Raw genomic sequence first — 6,170 nt, forward strand, 5'->3', positions numbered from 1 at the left:
GATATCTCTCGTTCCACGGCCTCTTCTGAATCCAGCTGAACCTCTGGAAGTTCTCTGTCAATGTATGATTGTAGCCGTTTCTGTATTACCGTTAGCAAAACTTTACTCACTTGAGATATCAAAGAGATTGTCTGATGATTTCCGCATTCTGTTGGGTCACCTCTCTTTGGAAAGAACCAATAGATCTGTTTTGGAAGAAGTGCAGCCAGAGTGCTCCTTGGAGGCCAAGATGGCTAAGCTTCGTCTATCATACTTTGGACATATTGTCCTGAGGGAACAGTCGCTGGAGAGGGATGTCATGCTGGGTAAGGTGGAGGATCAGAGAAAAAGAGGAAGACCCCTAACGAGATGGATTTGCCAGGTGGCATCATTGATGGACTCAAGTGTGGCAGCGGTAGTGAGGTTGGGCCACGATTGGACATTGTTTCGTTCTGCTGTGCATGGAGTCACTACGAGTCGGTTCCAACTCAATGGCACCTGATAATAACAACAACGATATCTGACAGTGTTTCTTTGGTATTCATAAGGTTTTTAGTGACTAAATAGTCACAATTAGTTCATCACCCCTTCTTCCTAGTCTGTCTTAGTCTTGAAGCTCATTTTCTACCTGTCCATCATGGGTGACCATGCTGGTATTTAAAATACCGGTGGCATAGCTTTCAGAATCACAGCAACTCACAAGCCACCACAGTATGACCAACTGACAGACGAGTGGTTGCTCGTAAAATTTACAATCCCGGAAATGCTTTACAGGGTCTCTATGAGTTGGAGCTGAATCCACAGCACACTACCACTACAACTACAATTAAGACAAAAGAGCAAGGAGTTAAATGCATCCTCTGGGCCTGAAGTACCTGCACTGTGGAATTCCCATTATCAGGGGAAGATTGATACAAGACATATGAATATTTCCTAGGAACGCTGGGCCTACAGAAGCTGAAAGAACACAAGGACCTTTCCTGAGAGTCAGCTCTCTGAATTTGGACTTCTGGCCTTCAAAATTATGAGAGAATAAATTTGTTTGTTAAAATATCCTCTTGGTATTTCTTTTACAGCAGGATGAGATAACTAAAGCAGAATTTGGTACCAGAAGTTGGGTGCTGCTCTAACAGATACCTAAAATGTGGAATGAGTTTTTAAATTGGGGAATGAGCAGAGGCTGAAAGAGTTCTAAGATGCCTAGTTAATAGCAAAAGCCTAGATTGGCAACAAAAGACTGTTGGTGGAATTATGGATGTCAAAGGCAATTCTGATGAGGCCTCAGAAGTAAGTGAAGAGAGCTCCAACACCTCAGACAACACTGGAGAAGCAGCATTAGACAAATTGACTAACAACACAACTGTAAGAATTGATAGAATACCAACTGTGATGTTTCAACAAATGGATGTAACACTAGAAGTGCTCTTTTATGTATGCTAAGAAATCTGTAAGAAAGCGACCTGTCCATGCAACTGAAGAGATCTGTATTTGTACCCATTTCAGATAAAGGTGGTCCAAAAGAATATGGAAATTATTGATCATCATTAATACCACATGCAAGTAAGATTTTGCTGAAGATAATTTAAAAATGGTTACAGCAGTACATCAACAGGAAACCACCAGAAATTCAAGTTGGATTTAGAAGAGGATGTGGAATCAGTAATATCAGAACTGATGTCAGACATCTCTTGACTGAAAGTGGTGGTTGTGGTTATGTGCCGTGGAGTCGGTTCTGACTCATAGTGACTCTGTACAGGGTTTCCGAGGCTGTAAATTTTTAGAGAATACAAAAAGGATGTTTATTTGTGTTTTATTGATTACAAAACCATTCAGCTAGGTGGATCATGACAAGTTATGGATAACCTTAAGATGAATGGAATTCCAGAATATTTAATTGTGCTTATGCAGAAACTGTACAAAAACCTAGAGACAGTCATTTGAACAGAACAAGTTTTAAAGTCACCGTTTAAAAATCAGAAAAGTGTGTGTCAGGCTTGTGTTATTTCATTATACTTATTCAGTCTTTGTGCTGAGTTAATAATCAGAAAAGCTGGTCTGTATGAAGAACACCACATCAGAAATGGAAGAAGAGTCATTAACAACCTTCCATAGGAGTCCTAGTATGGCACTGTCAATTAAACACTGGACTGGCAACCACAAGGTCAGTGGTTCAAACCTACCATTTGCTCCTCAGAAATCCTATACAGGGTCACTTTGAGCCAATATTGACTCAATGATACTTAACAACAACAACCACATATGCAGATGACAGAATCTTGCTTGCTGAAAGTGAAGAGGATTTGAAGCACTTCTGATGAAGATCAAAGTGCCTTCAATATGAATTATACTTTAAAACAAACATGTCCACAACTGGACCAACAAACAACATCATGATAAGCAGAGAAAAGATTGTGGTTGTCAAGGATTTCATTTTACTTGGATCCACAGTCAGCACCCATGGAAAGAAATTGATTTGCATATTGCATTTGAGAAATCTGATGCTAAAGACCTCTTTGCACTGTTACAAAGTGAAGCTGCCACTTTGAGGACTAAAATGCACCTGACCCAACCACAGCATTTTCAATCACCTCATAAACATGAGAAAGCAGGACAATGCAAAAGGAAGAAAGAAGAAGAATTGATGCCTTTGAATGATGATGTTGGCTAATGGACTGCCAGAAAGACAAACAAACCTGCCTTGGAAGAAGTACAGTCAGAGTGCTCTTTGAAAAATAGGATGGTGAAATTTGGTCTAACATATCTTGGACAAGTCATCAGGGGAGACCAGTTCCTGGACATCATGTTTGGTAAAGTAGAAGGTCCAACAAAAAAGGAATACCCCTTACAGAATGGAATGACACAGTAGCTACTACAATGGCTCAAACATAACAGTCATTGTGAGGATGGTGAAGAATCAGGCAGGCAGGGTTTGTTCTGTTGTATATCAGAACAGACTGAAGGGCACCTAACAGCAATGATAAACACCATAAAGTGATTATTTGTCTTTATGTTTTATTTGATTACTTTGAGGGATGTTCACTTAGAAGAAAAAGAAATGGATTTTATAATATATTCCTCTGACACAAGTTGTATACCCTTGGACAATAGCCTTAGTGTTGTCATCTGTGAAGTGATTATAATACTATCTATCCCCCTCCCCCCAGTGTTGGAGTACTATTGTGGTGCTGTGGGTTAATGTGCTAGACTGCAAAGTCAGTTTGAACTGCAAGGTTGATGGTTCAAGCTCACCACTCGCTCCTTGGAAATCCTCTAGAGGGTTGTTATGAGTCGGAACTGACTCGACAGCACTTAACAACAACAACAACAACCCCCAGTGTTACTGTAAAATATCTATATCAGTGTATACTGGGGAACCCAACAATATTCCCATCCAGTGCACTTGATTCATGAGTTTTGGAGGTACAATGCTTGAGCACTTAGCTTCTAACCAAAAGGTAAACTGTTTGAACCAGCCATCCACTCCTTGGAAGAAAGATGTGTGACCATCTACTTCTGTAAAGAATATCACCTATGGGACAATACTACTCTATTCTCTAGGGTCTTTATGAGTTAGAAGCAATTTGACGGTTGTGGGTTTGGTTTGGGAGTTTGGGCACTTGATTCAGAATGTGGCTGAATGGACTTCTGTTTTCAAGGACAGAGATAAACTTGATCTTTATTTGTGTTGCTCTTCGACACATCTAAAAACAACCTGTCCTCATGAATAGTTAAAAAAAGAAATGAAAAGTTCTTTAAAAAGGAGCATTTTGTTATGAAATGACTGCTTCCAACAGATAACTAGAACTGAGGGAGTTTGGATATTTACAGGTACTGAGCAGATCAATGAATCAGTGATACAGCGGTAAACTGAGAATATTAAGATCATTGCTAAACTCAAAGTAAAACACATAAGGATAGATTTGCTTTTAAGGGAATTCTATCTATTGAATGAATTTCTAAGGTTCAAAAATAGCCCTGTAAATTAAATGCAAAAGGATTTTTTTTTTAGTAATTTATAACTGATAATCATTTGGACATACAGTACTCTTATGTTAGGGATATACTCAAGTAAGTTTACATTCCCTGTACATTTGATATATATAATATTTCTCAATTATGTAATATAAATATAATTTATATTTTCCTCAACTTTCTTGCATAATACATATCAATGATAATTTTCATCATATTAGAAATTAAAACTTTGCAAGTAGAAAGGTTAAATGACTAATACAAGATCAATCATTCAACCAATAGTAAGTTTGGAATTAAATAAAACACAGCTACTTTAATTTTCTTACTAGATGTGTGTTTAATGTGATTGTCTTTCCCAAAACAAATGAGAGTTCATTCCTTTTTGGAAGAGATTTACCTAGGGTAGATTAAGTGGAGGAAATGTGTTGGCATCTTTTAATCATGATCTAGTGAAAACAAATGTTCCTAACCTGCTCTTGAACCATATGGGTAATAGAAGCAAGTACCTTTCCTCTCTGTTCATCTTATTGGGGAGGGTTTATCTTATTTTGGAATACTAGCAGAGATATTCATGTTGGCTGTCTGTAGCAGAAATGTGAATGACAAAGTAACTCATCTGGGGAAAAGTACATGTCTATAAAGCTCTATATTTCTCTGGACTTACTCACTTGAGTGATTTCATCTGAAGGTCAACAAAGAGTTCAAAGATTCAGTTGGCAGCATAAAGTGATAAGATTTTCCTTTAGTCATATAACTCTCTGCAAACTGTTAGATTGTTGAGTCCTGATACTATATGCCAATATCAAGGCAGAAAACATTGAATTTCCTTCACAAAGATATGATTGCTGCTAAAGCTCTGTAATCAATAACTACTCACCATTACTTTCCACAGTATAAATAATTTATTGATAAAACAGTGGGTCAAATCACTGTCTACTTTATTGCCATAGAATACTTTTTCCAGTTTACCATATAAATTATTGCTCTATATCCTTTCATTAAATCTAGGTTTGTAGTTTATCACTATGGGAAATAATATGCTTGAATTCCCTATAAAGTCATATTAGGTTGTCGATTAACTACAGGGGGTTTGCACTTAAAGTTTGAGGACTTTAATTGTCAGTGGAATTGATTTTACCTTTGACTTGGCAAGGTGATTTCTTTGTAATTTGTTGATCATTAATGACCATCTTTTGGTTATAGTTGCTCAGTTGTCCAGAAATGAAACAATTGTTTTGTCTTGACTCTTAACTTTAAAAAAAAAAAAAAAAAAAAAAAAAAAAAAAAACTTTTAAAATCTTGGTGGGGAGTTTGTGTATATCCCTTCAGTTTAATTGTCTTATAGGAAAAGCCTATAGGTCAGAATCAAGTAAATGTTGATTAATTTTATCTTTATGCCCTTAAGATAGATTAATATTCAAAATTTTTTACATTAGAGCATTTTGTCAGTATGTCAATTTTTAAAAAGTAGATCCTTTTGAAGATTATGAGAAAACAGCATATTTAAATTATTACAGAAAATTTCCAGACTTCCCAGTGAAGTGATAAGGTTGTTACTAATGTTATATTACCACAAGCTGAGGAGTGTAAAGTGATGATAAAACACCAGGAAAAATTAGATAAGAAAATAGGAGCAAGTCATTATAGGAAGTAAGTTTTTCTGTTAGTTATATTTAACTAAATAACGATTTTTCCTAAGTAATCTACAACTCAGGACTTTAATAGTACTAGTTAGTGGATGAAAATAGATGTAGTAAATATTGATTCATTAATTTACAAATGTAAATAGATACTATGCAAAACCACTTTGCCTGGAACAGGTGCCATTTACTCCACTTCTCCCTAGTACTTAAATAATCACACAGATGTTATTATAATGAATGAAAGAAATCTAAAAATGACATTTAAGAAGCAAAGGCAATATATGCTATTGTTAATGATGTTGGTAAGTGCTGTCAGGTCATTTTCAAGTCAGTGACATGGTGTACAACAGAACAGAACACTGCCTGGGTCTGTGCCATCTTCACATCATTATTATATTTGAGCCCATATTTCCTACCACTGTGTCAATTCATCTCATTGAGACTTTTTGTTCTTTTTAATTGACCTATTATTTTCATCAAGCCTCAACTTTTGTTATTGAAAGATTCTCTGTGCAAATTATTGAATGATGTAGAAAGCATCAAAAGAAGATGGAAGGAACACACAGAGTCACT

This window comes from Chrysochloris asiatica, unplaced genomic scaffold, assembly GCF_000296735.1.
Source record: "Chrysochloris asiatica unplaced genomic scaffold, ChrAsi1.0 scaffold00019, whole genome shotgun sequence".
Classification (NCBI taxonomy): domain Eukaryota; kingdom Metazoa; phylum Chordata; class Mammalia; order Afrosoricida; family Chrysochloridae; genus Chrysochloris; species Chrysochloris asiatica.